General features: G+C 41.1%; 1 pseudogene; it reads left to right on the top strand.

The window, feature by feature from the left end:
• The first annotated feature begins 16,236 nt into the window (after nt 1-16,236).
• On the top strand, nt 16,237-17,085 carry LOC140952260 (uncharacterized; annotated as a pseudogene).
• The last annotated feature ends 262 nt before the right edge of the window (nt 17,086-17,347 follow it).

Here is a 17,347-nt window from a genome sequence, read left to right as displayed (position 1 = left end):
CGTAGCCATTTAAAAATCACCACTTAATGGTCGTCTAGCCTGGAATTAACGCGCGATCAGTTTAAACCAATTCCTCCGGCTGTCGGCTGTTGACCGGAATCGCAAAGAGGCCTGCTATCGCATGCGAGGCACTGAAGTTATGTCGCCTGAAAATTATAGTTTTGCCACCGGAATATTTAATAGCAGTACTGCACAGAGAAATGAAGTTGAATAAATTAGGTTAATATAATTCTTTAAGCCATGCTGAGACGAACGAAGGTAAATCGGAGAAACAAAAACTGCCTAGAATTTTCTATAGCTTGAGGAAGGCTAAACATTTCTAGATGACCGTTCGGTGCATGTACAATTTTCGAAGCTTATCTAATAAATTTCTTACGATTTTCTGAAGTTTAATTTTTTCCTTTTCACTCCCCAGGTTAAGCTATAATTCGTAGAGAAAGGAATCCTAAAATTTTCGGAACCGAAAATACGATAAAATTCTCACTTTCCTAAAATTCTCAATTGGAAGCTACATTTTTCGGGAAAAAATGCTGAAGCCCTTGAAATTTCGAAAAGACTGAAGTTGTTCTAGGATGCTAGAATGCATTTAGGAGGAAATCGTCCTTTGGGTGCCCATGACGAACGAAGCGCTATCAATCATAATTTATGTGAAGATATCTCGTTACGCTATGCTAAGACGAATCAAGCGCTGTAAACGTGTACTATAGGCTGGTTTCAATTTGATCACTACGATGCTTGCAATTGCTAAAAAATAAATACAATTTAGCGATCCTGGCACTTGATGATTTCTGTTTGATCGCTGCGATTGCTGCGATCGGCGAGAAAGTGACTATAGTCCGAAAGATCACTGTTTCTGAGAAAATTGCAAATGTGTTATAAATTAAGGAAAATTAAGATAACCTTTGCACAGCTTCGTCGGTAAACATTTCTGAAAAGAACTTTGATTCTGCAATGCTAATAAAGTTCTACCCATAAATCCAGTAGGTCCCACTGTTCACTGTTTATACTTTTCAAGCGACAACGTTTTTTCAATAAGATACTATCGCTGCGATCGTTGAGGTAAAACGTTTTCTTTCTCGATAGTTACCAAAAAAGGGTGCCGTTGGTAATCATTTGCGGTTCCTTTTTGTATAGGAAATTTATTTAGCTTATAGATAACACGCCTTGCGTGCTTTTGCGCACACTGAAAGGGTGTTGTGCTTTTTCGCACGGGGCTTTTGTTTGAAAATTTTAACACGCTCTTTTGTTCGACTTGCTCACGCTTAATTGTCTCAAGCGTGTCCTCGGAAACAAAAGAAATTGCTAATGAGGCAAGATTGCAAGCGTGCTAAAGCGTGTTAAAATAAATTCTTTTGTTTTAAAGTGAAAGCGTGTCGTGCGCGTGCTTTCACCTTTAGCATTAAAATCCTGTGGAGGGTCACATATAGTCTCCTTATATGTAACCGACATTTGCTTACTTGAGGTGCTTTGCTTTCTTGAAGTTGACATGAATTACTTACAGACTAGGTTCTGTGAACTTAAGAAGAGCTTAGTAGTTTCTGTACTGTTCACAGTCAGCCTGATATTTCAGACGTCTCCTCGAGTCGCAGGAGGAGTTTGCGACTCGTGGAGACGGCTGACATTCAAGTTTTTTTACAGTCCCCTTTTTCTTCCGCCTGGTTGAAGCATGGCGATCGCCGCTGTGATTTGATTTGGGCATCCACTGTGACATTGCATTTTTTTCCACTCTGTGTGCTGAAACGCTGTTCCCCCCTATATTTCCAGTCCAAGCCAAATTTATCGAAGACACTTGACGGTTTGCTTATGCGACTTGTCATTTTTGTAAACACTACTTTTCAGCTAAATTCACTGAATATTACAGTATCCGTTTGTTACGTGTCCGGGTCAAAGGTGAATAGAGAGGAAAAGAGCCGTCCGTATGTGTGTTTTTGTGTTCCATCTTGCTAAATATATCAGTCTTGGAGCATTTGGTTTCATCGTGTCAGTGTCATGTCTGGAGTCTGAAACGGGCCTAGGAAGTCTGTGTGAATCTCCATGATCACGGGAATCACAACAGCCCCTGCCATAAAAGTTGTAGTTCCATTATAACCTCGTCCTCAGGGCTTTTCCCTCAAAAAATCGGTGTTTTATTCTGGGGAACTCAAGATTGTTTTTTTTTTTGTAATTATGTGGGATGAATAGTCAACTTTGTTATCTGACGCAAATCAAAATAAGGATTTAATTTAAGAGAGTCTAGTCGCCGAGAATAGCTTCGCTTTACTGTTTCCAAAATGAAATCTTGTTCTCTAAAATCCTGTAACGTCTCACAAAATTCAAAGCAACAAACACGTTAACAAAGCATTAATATTCGAATTAGCACCAACTTCGCTCACACCACTTTTGTCGTCAGAGGGTACCCAAATCACTTTGACAGCGGCGACCGCCATCTTCAACTTGGCGGAAGAAAATAGGGTGCTAGAATCTAGCTTGAATTTCAGCCATCTCCCCGAGTCGCAAACTTCACTTGCGACTCGGAAGACAGCTAAAATTCAGGCTAACTGATAACAGTTAGAAACTACCATGGCGCTACCACTGCCACTGCAACTATTCACAGCGAATGTGAATCTTATATAAGTCCAAAGCGACGATCCCCTAAGCTCTTCTTACGGTCGCAGAGCCGTAAATGGAGAACCGTTAAATCGTATGGCAAACATTCACAATAGGTGGCTGTGTGAGCAAAGCTTGAAAACCTCCCTCGCAACCCATTTTAATACATTTTGAATTTAGATACAAGCCTTCACTCATTGCTGTCATTTGCATGGACCCTCACTCGCCCAACAAATTATTTGCGACAAAATATTGTTTTCTCATGCTCGGAGATAATACGAGTTTCTTTTTCTTTATTTCTTTATTTTTTGTTTCTTTTTTTGTTATTTTACGTTTTTTACAAAAATTATTTTATTATCATTATATTATTATAATTTTTTTCAATGAAAATTATTTTTATTTTTTCATTTTCCGGGATGTTCCGGGATGTTCCCGAATGTTCCGGCATGTTCCGGGTTTTATCGACGCCCAAGAATCCTCGGGTATAGTGATACGGATCAAGTTTTGAGAAAACATGTTGATGAAAATGACCGAAAAAGCTACCCCGTCAAAACGACGGGTCAGGTCGGACACCCAACCTCGTTCCCAGGGTTCTTTCCTACCCGCCCTATGGAGCGAGAGAGAGAGAGAGACCCTGGAAAACGCTGGTCACGTGGTTCCAGAACAAAATTATTTCTGAGGGAGGAGTCCTTTGTCTCACATTTTTCTGTCTGGTTTAATCGCGACGTTCACAGTGATCGCAATAGCAAGATAGATTTGCCAACCCTACTACAGCTATAACTGAAACTAAAGGAAATTTCTGCCTAAACAAAACTATCAGATAAACAAGGGAATTACCAGAGAAGGAATCAAAAACTAGCGTTGTCGCCGGTTTAACCGATGACACCAATTACTAAAAATCTACGATCTTGAGTTATACACAAGCGAGTTAATTTTTTGAAGGTAAAATCCCTGTATGTTGAACTTCTATATTAAAAGTTTCAATGTTTGTCTGACAGCGGCTGGTAATTGGGCCAAATAAACCTACACCATTTGCCGTCTTAGCGGTCTTAGCTTGGATTCATAAGACGAACGGTGGGTCCTAAAAATCCTGAGTTGTTTTCGAAACTTTATAAGAGCCTAGTACGTCTGATTCTCTAGTACTGCTCTCCAGTTTGGTGTCCACACCTTAAAAAAGATTCAAACACCTTGGAGAAAGTACAACGTAGAGCATCCAAATGTGCCCTTGGAAATATTGGGCGAGACATGTCCTACCAAGAACGTCTAAAGTTCCTTAAATGGCCAACACTTCAACAAAGAAGATTATTTTCATCGCTTACCGAGTGTTATAAGACAATAAACAGACTTAATGGCTTAGATTCCTCAACATTTTTTACGGTTGCAGATGATTTTCGGCCCTTAAGAGCTATTCACCGTTTTAAACTTAAGTTTGCATCCGCAACTTTAAATAGTTTAAAACATTTTTTTATACGCCTAATCGATAAGTGGAATAATCTCCCAAAGGAAATTGCCGAGGTGGAACATTTGAACACTTTTAAGAACAGACTAAGATGACATCTTGCAAATTTTTCTAGCGAACACTAAGTTCTTCAAACATGTGATGTATTATAATATTTTATACTTAGTACTTTGAACAGTTGTAAATAATAAATGTTTTAATTTATTTTATTATCAGGAGATAAACTAGAAAGAAATAACCTCCTTTATCTCCTTTTCACTTTTCTTTCTATGGATTTGTGAATAAACAGTTATCATTATTATTATAACGAACCAAAGCAGCAACTCCAACCATGCAAATCGAAATGGTTGATGGCCACGGAGAAGGGAGGGTAACCAGAGAGTTTGAAGTAATCTGGTGGCCCAATCTTTTCTCCAGAACTAGCCACTGGAAGTTAACCCTGAGATTTTATGTTGCTAAAGTGATGCTTTGATTTATTCAACATACGATAATTGAGTCGGTTGTGTTATACAAACACATTTTTTTAAACTAAGCTTCTTAATTAAGCCATAGAAGGAAAATTCTTGTCGTCAATTTTTATTGACAAAATCATTTGTAAGAACTACATGTAATAGACATTTGAGTGTTGTAATTTTTCATTTGTCGCTTTACAATACGCATAGCTGGGTAACAAGCATCATTTGAAACTAAAAAATACAGTGAAACCTCTATTAAGCGGACACCCTCTATTAAGCGAAAACTAAGCCGGGTCCCGAAATTAACGTCCCATATTTCCCTTTATAACGAACTCCTATTCAGCAGGCACCTGCATTAAGCGGACGCGGACACTAACATAAATTGTATTTGGATAACTTCTGTTGTTAAAAACCTCTATTAAGCAGACACGAGACAGAATCGACAATAGTAGTATTGGATTACGTCCTTGAAATACGTACTGTAGTCGATGAATAATGATGGTAGATCAATACATTTAGCTGTCAATAAACTGTAGATTAGACCGATATCCCGCCATATAATTGTCATCCGCGATCACCGTTTACCTAAACGTCTTGAGCAAAGTACTGCACATCTTCCTTAACATCCTCTACAATGTGGAACTTTGTAACTGTACAGAGTAACCATTGAATGTTGTTCGTTAACAATTGCACAATTTTTACAACCTCTATTAAGCGGACACTTGGGAAGGTTCCGCAGGTGTCCGCTTAAAAGAGGTTTGACTGTACTGCTAACAAAAAGTTTTACAGGTGTAATTCTTTGTTTTTTTGTCACACTGTAATGCTGAAAGTTGATTTCCGTAGCCAAGCAAGAATTGTCACTTAAGTAAACTCGTTGTGAATTCCTGAAAGAAAACTAAAGCAAGTCTTCTCGCCTGATACCAGTGTACACTCCATACCTGCTGAATAGCCTTGTGTCAAAGAAAAATAGAAAACACTCTGTTACGTACAATATGTTTGATTTAAATTTAACCGCAAGAGTTAGCTTTGATCATTAAGTGTCATTGTCTGAGAAAGTGTTCCAGGGGCCAAAAGTTGTGGTCAACCGATTTGGCTGAAACTTGGCACAGAAGTTGGGTGTGATGAGATATTTCAAAAGCCACTTTGGCTCACTTCTCTGACTTTTAGTTTTGGAGTTACAGGGGGGGTCTCATTGTTTGCCCTTTGAGCACCAAAAATCCAGCCTTCCAGGGGACATTTTGAAAGTGTGATAAGACCCCACTGGTAAATTGTGCTGCCAAATGAATTTGACCATGAACTTTACTATAATAGAGCTTTCAGTTCATGCATGTAACTTTGTTCTCAAGGTATTGCACAGAGAGGAGCGTGGGGCTAGAGTTTGGTCAAAATTGATGTTAAAATTACAACCCAAAATAGCCATTTTTCAAAATTTCACTATATTCACCTGCCCTCTTGCATAACTTCCATACCTATTCCACTGTTTACTTCAGTCACCCAATTAACAAAATCAGTTGAGAAAAATTTGGCTTATTATGGTTTATTGAATTTTTGAAACAAACACTTCATGTCCCTCTAAGGCAATGCAAAATGGACTTTTAAGCATAATTCAGGTCATAAACAAACCAAATTGTTGACAAGAAGCCCTTATTCTGTAGTTGGTAAGTGAAAATGAATGGTCAAAGCCAAATCAGTTTTGTTGTTTAGAAATACACCGATTATTACCTTTAAATTGATCTAAAACGGGCCTCTGATTAGCACAGAAAACACGTGATTTAGCAAAACAAAGGTGATTTTATTCTTTGAAAACCTAGCAACCACCATGGGAACACAAATGATGATGTTCTGACGTAGATATAACGATCTTTTTACAAGATGCCTAAATTTTTCTTTGATTTATATTCAGTTTCACCACAGGTGGCCCAAGCAAAATATGGGCCACCTGTGGCATTATATGAGAGTTTGTATGGGAAAAATAGAGTCTGAAACTTAGATGAAATAAATGAAGTAAAAGCGATAAAAGTTATTAATAAAGTGTAAATATTGTTACCTGGAGTCATTGTCTTTGTTTTCATGAAGTTTCAGCTCGATTTGAGTACTTTTACATCATCTGACCGGACATTTATTTCATCTAAGTTTCAAACTTTATTTTTCCCATACAAACTCTCATATTACGCCACAGGTGGCCCATATTACGCTTGGACCACCTGTGGCTTCACGTCATATTTCTAAGCATTACTCCAAGTCTCCATACTCTGCCAGGCCCATTTTTTAAATATTTTTACCAGATAAATTTAGCTTATCAAAAGATTCTCTAACATATATTCTTCGTCTGACCTTGTAGTAGCCTGAATAGTTGATGTAAATACCCATCAGCAAAGGAGTATGACCATACATACGTAGATTATACAAACATGTACGAGCTTCAGTGAGCGGTATCGAGGTGAACTGTCATTTTCCGAGTCCTTTAGAGATAAAAAAATGAAACCATCCATCCACAGTTAGGAGAGCTGGATAACAAAAAGCTTGTTTTGCTTTTATAAAGAAAACAACCCAAACAAATCCTTGCATTGAGATGATGCGATTGTTATTACATCAAGTTAGCCGGCCTGCAATTTTGGAGTGTGGGGACTGGACGGAGTTCCCTGTCAATCCTTCTCCTTTCCGCGGGAATTTGTTGTGTTTTTTCATCAGGGCCAAGTTGTTCAAAGCAGGGTTAAGATAACCCAGGGTTAGTGCGAGATTTTAATTCAGATTTGAAAGCTTAAAAAGCATTTCAGTTTTAATTCTTTTTGTCTACAAGTTGATGATTGGAAGCTCTAAAAATAGCAGAGAAAATTATCCAAGAAAATGCTTTTAAACACAAGAAAAACAAACACGGGTTAAATTTAACCCCAGGGTAAGCGCTAATCGGCCTTCGAATGTCTGGGTCCTGACCAGTGTGTACGAAATTCTAGAAAGCGATCAGTTTCAGTATAATTTTTCAATGGCACTTAATTCCTTTAGAGGGGTAAATGACCAGTGCAGTGTCACGTCTTGGGCTGTGCAAGAAACAGGAATGCTTCCTTTGTTGTCTTGCGATAGCGGCATAACTGCATGGTTAAAGCACAAGTAGAAGCGTTCAAGTGTGTCCGGAGAAGAAGAGGAAGACCTGGTGATGCCAAAGCTACAGGTGATTCAAAAGGTCAGTTAGGGATCATACAGCGCGCACAAATGGCCTTTATCGCGGTTTACGGAACTCTTCTGCTTGAAGAAAGACGATGATATATAATTTACGATATTGTCGTCTCAGATTGTTTGTTTATGGTTGATTGATTCCCATGTTAATTTCCTGGGTACTTAGGGACTTGTCAGAAATTAGCAGGAGGAAATGGGGGGTGGAAACAGAGGGGGGGTTACAACTTTTTGAGACTCAGAAAAGGGAAGGGTCATGAAAAATGGGCCTTTAAAAGGGGGAGGGTCATGCAAATGTATGCCCGTGATCATATAGAGGTTCACCCACAGAAGAAAAATGAAATTCTTTATTTGGTCAAAAAAAAATCTTGGGAGAAATAGGAGAGTCGAGTGATCAGCTGTCAGAATCAGAGTCGGACTTTTAATGCTGTCATCTAAAATGTATGTATATAGCATTACAAAGAACAGATTAGAAACATATTTTGAGTTTTCATAATACTGACTCACCCTAGTGTATTGCAAGAACTAGATTTTATCATTTATACAAGAGGGGGAGGGTCATGATATCTTAGGTCAAGTTCAAGGGGAGGGTTAGCAAATTTCATGCCCATTGCAGGGATGGGTCACCTCATTTCCGAACCCAAATTTAAAATTCCCACCTCCCCTCCCCCCCTGCCAGCTAATTTCTGACAAGTCTCTTAGGAAGAGCACTAAACATTCAACAAATTTGTCAAAAAAAAAAAGACAAGTACGATAAGAATAACTTGAAGGCTGTTTTTTGTCTCCTCGAGCTGTTTGTTTACATTCAGCATGTCACGTGCACACGCTTATCATGCAATGCACAATTCAGTTACTGGTTTCCATTATTTACCCTTTTCAACGAAGATCTTTGAAGACATGCTGCATCTAAGTTTTTCGATGAAATTGACATTTTCAACGAGAAAATGTCATTAAAAAACGCCATCGCAAAATCAACCGAGGGAATTAGTTGCTATTATTGGACTTGCTTGGAATAAAGCATAGGCAATGAACACACATATGTTGTACTTGAATGGGAACTGACTCTGAATTGTTCTGGAAAAGCACTGAAGAATCGTGTATATTTGTAGAAAAAATTGTTTCATTATATAATTAAAAAATTATTTCAAGTAATGTTAACTATTGAATTAAAAATTTAATTAAAAAATATAGAAAAATAAGAACGTTTTTTCAACATTTTTGCCTGTAAAATGTTGCCAAAATTCGGTTGACCGTTCAAACTGCTATTCAGTATTCACCTATATATACTGCTATTCAAGTTCTAGTATTTTACAATTTTTTCTAATATTCTTGAGATTTTGAATGTAAAGAAACAGCTCGAGCAGACAAAAAACAGCCTTCAAGTTATTCCTATTATTGTTGTTGTTTCTTTTAATAAAGATATTGCTGCGATGAGTTTGTTGAATGTTTAGTGCTCTTTGTAAGGACCCAGGAAATAAACAAGGGAATCAATCAACCATAAACAAACAATTTAAGACAACAATATCGTAACTCATATATCATCATCTCTCTTCAAGTAAAGGAGTCCCGTAAACCGCGATAAGAGCCATTTGTGCGCGTGTATCATCCCTAACTGATCTTTTGAATCACCTGCAGCTTTGGCATCACCAGGTCTTCCTCTTCTTCCCCGAACACACTTGAACCCTTCTACGTGTGCTTTAACCATGCAGTTATGCCGCTATCGCAAGATAACAAAGGAAGCATTCCTGTTTCTTGCACAGCCCACTACGTGACACTGCTCTGGCCATTCACCCCTCCAAAGGAATAAAATGCCATCGTAAAATCATCCTGAAACAGATCACCTCCTAGAACTTCGAACACACCTGATGTAAAACACAAGAAAATTCCCGCGAAACAGGAGAAGGATTGGACGGGAACTCGGTCCAGGGGCCCGTTTCTCGAAAGTCCCGATAATTAACGGGCCCGGTAAGCTGTCTCCGTTTACATTAAAGATCGAGGTTTCAAAAGTTTTGCATCTAACACGATAAAACTGACAGTTAATGAAACAAAATGGAGTAGTTTGCTAGCCAGGACCCGCGCTCTTATTCTTTATATTTCGATTTGCATATTTGATTTTGGGCCCGTAAAGTTACCGGGACTTTCGAGAAACGGGCCCCAATCCCCACACTCTCCAAGTCCAAAATGGCGGCTAGTTAATTTGATATAATAACAATTGCATCATCTAAATGCAAGGCTTTGTTTGGGTTATTTTCCTTAAAAAGCAACAAAAGCTTTTTGCTATCCAGCTCTCCTAACTGTGGATGGATGGTTTCATTTTTTCATCTCTAAAGGACTCGGACAATCACAGTTCACCTCAATACTGCTCGCTGATTCTCGTATATGTTTGTATAATCTATGTAAGTATGGTCATGCTCCTTTGCTAATGGGTATTTACAACAACTATTCAGGATATTACAAGGTCAGACGAAGATTATCTGTTAACAAACCTTTTGATAAGCTAAATTTATCTGGTAAAAATATAAAAAAATGGGCCTGACAAAATATGGAGACTTCACATGCTTGGAGTAATGCTTAGAAATATGACATGAAACTGAATATAAATCAAAGAAAAAATTAAGCATCTTGTAAAAAGTTCGTTATATCTATGTCAGAACATCATCATTTGTGTTCCGATGGTGGTTGCTAGGTTTTCAAAGAATAAAATCACCTTTGTTTTGCTAAATCACGTGTTTTTTGTGCTAATCAGAGGCCCGTTTTAGATCAATTTAAAGGTAATAATCGGTGTATTTCTAAACAACAAAACTGATTTGGCTTTGACAATTCATTTTCATTTACCAAATACACAATTAGGGCTTCTTGTCAACAATTTGGTTTGTTTATGACCTGAATTATGCTTAAAAGTCCATTTTGCATTGCCTTAGAGGGACATGAAGTGTTTGTTTCAAAAATTCAATAAACCATAATAAGCCAAATTTTTCTCAACTGATTTTGTTAATTGGGTGACTGAAGTAAACAGTGGAATAGGTATGGAAGTTATGCAAGAGGGCAGGTGAATATAGTGAAATTTTGAAAAATGGCTATTTTGGGTTGTAATTTTAACATCAATTTTGACCAAACTCTAGCCCCACGCTCCTCTCTGTGCAATACCTTGAGGACAAAGTTACATGCGTGAACTGAAAGCTCTATTATAGTAGAGTTCATGGTCAAATTCATTTGGCAGCACAATTTACCAGTGGGGTCTTATCACACTTTCAAAATGCCCCCTGGAAGGCTGGATTTTTGGTGCTCAAAGGGCAAACAATGAGACCCCCCTGTAACTCCAAAACTAAAAGTCAGAGAAGTGAGCCAAAGTGGCTTTTGAAATATCTCATCACACCCAACTTCTGTGCCAAGTTTCAGCCAAATCGGTTGACCACAACTTTTGGCCCCTGGAACACTTTCTCAAACAATGACACTTAAATGATTGAGCAACGAACTCGTGATATGTTTCATTATTAGTTTTCGTTCTCAAGTAGCTCAGACAAGTTACACGCATACAGCAATTGTTTTCAGACAGTGTTTACGGTCAGTAATTTCCTTACGGACAGTTCGAACCTTTTCGACTGCGCGAGGTTTTACCCTTTAGGTATGATCGTCTTATTCCTTGATCTGTTGGTCTTTAAACTCGGTCTAGCCATTTTATTGTAATGTAATCAGAAATCGGCTTTGCTATACGCGCCAAATATGATCAGAATGTAATCTTAGAATTGCTCATTAAATGAGAAAATCAAGGTACAAATTTTGTACCTTGATTTTCAGAATTGCTACTTTATTAAAACTATTAAAGGATTCCTTGTCTCGGTTGCTGTCTGCTGCGGTCTATACCAAAATTTCTGAAGGATCTGAGCATCGATTTAGCCAGCCATTTGGTATGGTACCCTGGTAGATAACCCTCTGTTTATAAAAGATGGAAGACAAAGGTGAAGGAACCAGCGAAGAAACTATAAACCCGGAGAATGTCCTTGAGAAGAAGAGAAGTCAAAGGTCTCAAAGCCGCCGAAGAATAACCTTGGCTATTAAGCGTATTCGTGAGATACTCGATAAAGATCAAGTTCAAGCTAACAAAGCACTTCGAAAGGACTACGAAATTGCTCGAGAGCAGAATGGTGAGCTGTATGATCTAGTGGAGGCAGAAGAACACGACACCCTGGATCAGTGGGAAAATGATTTGGCTAATGATATATTTTCCATTGAAGGAGAAGTGGAAGTTTCTTTGATAGCGCTTGAAGAAAATCAAGTTAACACGAGCGGTTCCGTGGAGGACGCGAGCCACGCAAGTAACACGAGCGATTCCGTGGAAGACTCGAGCCATGCAAGTAACACGAGCGGTTCCATGGGGGATGCGAGCCATGCAAGTAACACGAGCGGTTCTGTGGGGGACGCGAATAACTCAAGTAACGCAGACGATTCTGTTGGAGAGGCTAGTCACGCAAGTAACGCGAGTGATGCAAATAGTTCTGTTGGGAACTCAGGTCAATCAAGTGGCACTAATGTATCGGCAAATTCCCAGGTCCAGCCCATTCCCGCCCAGGATTTGACAATCGTAGAAAATCACGCTGGTCACACCTCTACTAATAACGTTGAAGCTCAACAGACCATACAGACATCAAAACAACCGCACGTTTCACATAAAGTAGCATTAAATGTTGCTCCTAAAGGTAAGGTGGAGCATGCCCGCCCATTTGACTTTTGGATTGACGACCTTCTTGAGTTTCAAGAGACAGCTTTCCCAAGTCTGACGTAGCAAATGTCACGATAGCCAATGCGCTTTTTAAATTAGAAGCTAATAAGGACATTCCTTCAATACAGCTACCTTCCTTCGATGGTGATCCTCTCTCCTATACAGATTTCATAGATCAATTCAAGATCCACATCCATGACAAGGTACACCTTAAAGATGTCACGCGAATGATTCAGTTGCACATGCTCCTAAGGGGCGAAGCGGACCAAGCGATCTCCAGCTTGGGATCAAAGGGCATAATGTATGCTACAGCTCTAAAGTGTCTAAAGGAGCAGTTCGGCCAGCCGAGTGTAATAGCCAGAGCTGTGGTGAACAAGCTGACTATGGGAGACAGGATTGGAAGGATATCATCTATTGCCTTTCCATCATGCACCGCCTCAATTATTATGCAGATGTAAACGCCAACGATAATTTGAGAAGAATTGTCATGCGTCTTCCTGACTATCTCGTAGACAAATGGAAAGGGGTGGTGGCGGATATCAGAGAAAGAGGCCGGGTTCCCACGCTTCAACACATAACTGACTTTGTGAGGAAACGCGTCAAGGCCGAATTCGACCCAGACTTTGGCGATATCCAATCTGAATTTGGCGGAGGTGGCCGAGGAAGAAAGGGGATTCATTCCACCCGATGGACCACGGGCAAAAAACCGAAGTGTCCAATATGCAAAGGTAGCCACACAGTACCCACCTGTCCCACCATGAGTGACTCAACAGTGGATGAACGGTTCAAGTTTGTAACAAAGGCAAGATTGTGCTTTTCCTGTCTAAACAAAGGTCATATGACAAGAGACTGTCGGTCAAGGAAGAAATGTGAGATCAATGGGTGCCAAAGGTTCCACCACTCCCTGTTACACGCGGACCCTCCTACAAGCGGAGTCGCACCTGTGTTGGACAAGAACGGCATCTTTCACACTCATGTATGGGGGCATCATCACTCATTCCTTCAGTACTTGTAAACTGCACGTTAAGCAGTCTGGCAAAGTCCCCCAACCAGTGTTGTAAATTATCCCTGAAAAGCCCTGTGGGGAGTGGATAATAAGATATTTACAATTTACAATTTACAATCTTGCCAGTCGTAAGAGTTCGTTTTAGAGCACCCAGTCGTCGAATTAGATAGGGGAATGTTCTGATTGACAGTGGAGCAACTACGACTGTGATCCGTAAAGACTTCTCTATGGCCCTGGGTTTGCAAGGGAAGTGTGAGCGCGTACATTTGGCCGCTGTTGGAGGAGACACAGTGAAACAGCCTGACAGCAGGCGTCTCAAGCTCTGGATTTCTCCTATCGAAGGCAGTGAGGAGTTCAGCATAGAAGCGCACAAGATTGCAAAAACTGTCTTCGGTGTCCCTCTGTTAGATCGACAATGGTTATTGTCCTTTAACCATCTCAGCGACATTGTCCTGTCACACAAGGCTGGCCCTGTAGATCTTATTTTAGGCGTTCAATACAGTTACCCACATGCCGAATGTGATAATACGTTTGATCCTGTAGGCAAGAGAACCAAATTGGGAAGGTTTGTCATTGGCTCTGACAATGCCAAGAATTCAGATACCGTTTGCAGCATTAGTTTTGTCGAACCGTTGAACATCTCTGAGTTTTATGAGCTAGAAACTCTCGGCGTAGAAGCAAGAGATTGCCCTTGTTCAAGAGTAGCCATGTCGCCAAATAAAGCCATAGAAGTAATGGAGAACTCCTATAAGCGTCGAGGAGACAGGTACATGGTAGGGCTTCCCTGGCAAAAGGACAAATCCCTAATTCCAAACAATTATCCACTGGCGGAGAAGGGGCTCTTCTCTTTGGAAAGTGACCTACTCAAGGATGAAGCTAAGGCCAAACTGTACAACAATGCCATAATGGAGTATGAAAAAAATGGTTGCGCCCGCCGCCTGAGCGAAGAAGATTTAGAAGCCAATGCCGAACCTGTGCATTATCTCCCTCACCACGGAATATACCGACATGACAAGAAAAGCACTCCTTTAAGGATAGTGTTCGACCCAGCCAGTACCAAGGTGTCTCCTTAAACTCCTTTTCACACAAGGGTCCATGTCTTATTGGAAATCTGCTCGGCGTTTTTCTTCGCTTTAGAGAAGAACCTATTGCCTTCTTGGAGGACATCGCAAACATGTACTTACAAATTTAGAGAGTTACCGGAGGAAGACATGCACGTCCATCGGGTCCTCTGGAGAAACCTGGAGCTTACAAAGAAGCCCACCATCTACGCCTTACAAAGAGTGACCTTTGGTGACAAACCCTCGCCAGACATGGCAAGTTTTGTTATGATGAAAATGGCCAAGGAAAATGAGAAAGATAATCCACATGCCGCAGCAATTTTGAGACGTGACAGGTACATGGACGACTTGATTTATTCTTGTCTGACAACAAAGGAAGCTGTGCAAAGCATTAAAGAACTTGACTGAGTTCTTGACACCGGCAGCTTCAAGATTAAAGAGTAGATATCGTCGTCTGAAATCGTCCCAATTGAACCGTCACAAGTTTCCCTGAAAAAACCTGATGAAGAAAAATCTGTCGAAAGCACAGCTGTACCGACTGCTGTCCATCTAGATGGAGAAAAAGGCATCAAGACATTAGGCGTTGGATGGAACCCTCAGACCGATGTCCTTAGTTTCGCAGTTAAAAAGCCAAACGTTGCAAAACTTACAAAAAGAGTTGTCCTATCCAATATCTCGAGACTGTACGATCCCCATGGCTTAGCCTCTGCTGTCACGATAAAGGCAAGGACAGCGTTACAAGACATTTGGCGTGCGAAGAACTTTGATTGGGAAAACCCTTTGCCTGTTGAAATGAGAGTTCGTTGGCAAACATTGTTCGAAGAGATCCAAGGGCTTCGAACCCTCGAATTTCCCAGATGCCTGCAGCCAGAAATGTGTCCGGTGATTCAGAATTGGATCTCTTTGCTGATGCAAGTAGCACAGCCTATGGAGCTGTGGCTTATCTTCTGTGGCCAACAGTAAACGGACCAGAAGTACGTCTAGTTGCAGCAAAAGCGAGAGTTGCACCACTGCGGCAGACGACTATTCCACGACTAGAGCTGATGGCTTCCCTCGTGGCTTCCCGACTTGCCCGAACCATCTGTGACGAGTTTAAGATCAAGCCTGTGTCGGTTACTTTCTGGTCAGATTCCAGGATCATTTTAGATTAGTTGAACACTGAGTCAGTCTCGTTTACGCCCTTTGTGGGAGTTCGTGTTGGCAAGATACAGTCTACCTGGGACCCCAAGAACTGGCGATTTGTTCCAACAAACCTTAACCCTGCTGACGACCTTAGCCGAGGCATCTCTTTGGAAGACATTGATGGGCGTTGGAAGAATGGGCCACAATTTCTAAAAGGCCCCAAGGAAGAGTGGCCAATCAAGTCAGTTTGTCAAAGCACGGAAGACGATCCCGAAAAAAAGAAGACAAAGATAATGGCTCCATTAAGCAATCAGAGACCACTGATAGATCCTTTACATTACTCGAGTTGGCAGAAGCTCACAAGAGTCACAGCGTATGTCCTCCGTTTCGTTCACAACATAAAGAGTTCGCACTCAGACCCAAGAAATAGTAGAGTCGGTCCATTGCAGCCAGAGGAAGTCAGCGCCGCAGAAACGTTCTGGATTGCCAAAGCACAGAGAGACCTGCCTGATCGGAGAGATCGTTTTAACTATTTGGCTCCATTTATCGATGGCACCATCATCAGAGTAGGTGGTCGACTAAAGAAATCATAGTTGGACTACGACCAGAAGCATCCCGTGTTGCTGTCTTCAAGCAACCATATCTCCCAGCTAATCATGGAAGATGTTCACCGCAAAGTTTCACATGCGGGCCTGGAAAGAACCTTGAGTGAAAGCCGCCAAAAGTTCTAGATTGTACATGGAAGAAGCCTTGCCAAGAAACTCGTCAGAGACTGTGCAGATTGTCGCAAGCTACGCCAGCTGCCACAAACCACTCTAAAGGCAGACTTACCTCCGGAAAGAGTCTTGCCCTTTTCTCCCTCGTTCTCATTTACGGGAGTAGACCTCTTTGGCTCATTCAACTTACAGTAAGGAAGGAACAAGTCTATTAAAGCGTGGGGTGCCCTCTTTACATGCGCAACCATGCGAGCCATCCATCTGGAAATTGTGGAAAGCCTGTTGACTGAGTCCTTGCTTCAAGCCCTACGACGTTTCGTGTCTCACCATGGGTGGCCAGCTACTATTATCTCCGACAACGGGAAGTCCTTTGTCGGAGCAGAGAGAGAGTTGAGAAAGCTGGTGATCGAGGGAAGAAAGCAGATCAATGATTTTGCCGTGCTCCACAAAGTCCGGTGGATATTTACCACGCCCTACAGTCCCCACCAGGGAGGAATCTATGACAGCGTAATTAAGCAGACCAAACGAGCATTGCGGGTCGCTGTCGGTAACCAAGTCCTGTCATGGAATGAAATGTCCACCGTCTTTGGTGCGGTCAAGTCCCTGATAAACAGCAGACCCCTTGGTTATCCGTCCAGTGATCCAAATGATCTTCAGCCATTAACGCCTAACCATCTCCTTCTTGGGCGAGCCTCGTCCTGTGTTCCTCAAGGCCCCTTTGAGGAAGTACGAAACCCAAGAAAGCGCTTCGAGTTTGTGCAGAGTCTGGTCCACCACTTTTGGAGATGATTCATTCGTGAATACGTCCCAACGCTCATGCGAAGATCAAAGTGGCATACCAAAGGTCGCCAAATCAAATTCGGTGATGTCGTCCTTCTCGTCGATGTCAACGTGCCACGAGGAAAATAGGAACTTGCCTTAGTGAAAGAAGTCTACCCAGGAGCAGATCGTGTGGTCAGGAATGTCCTCGTCAAAACTAAAGATTCAGAATTGAGGCGATCAGTCCAGAAATGCTGCGTTATTGTGGAGTCAGAGTAAGCCCAGACTCACC

The sequence above is a fragment of the Porites lutea genome, chromosome 11, assembly GCF_958299795.1.
Source record: "Porites lutea chromosome 11, jaPorLute2.1, whole genome shotgun sequence".
Lineage (NCBI taxonomy): Eukaryota > Metazoa > Cnidaria > Anthozoa > Scleractinia > Poritidae > Porites > Porites lutea.
This window is presented reverse-complemented; position numbering and strand designations above follow the sequence as displayed.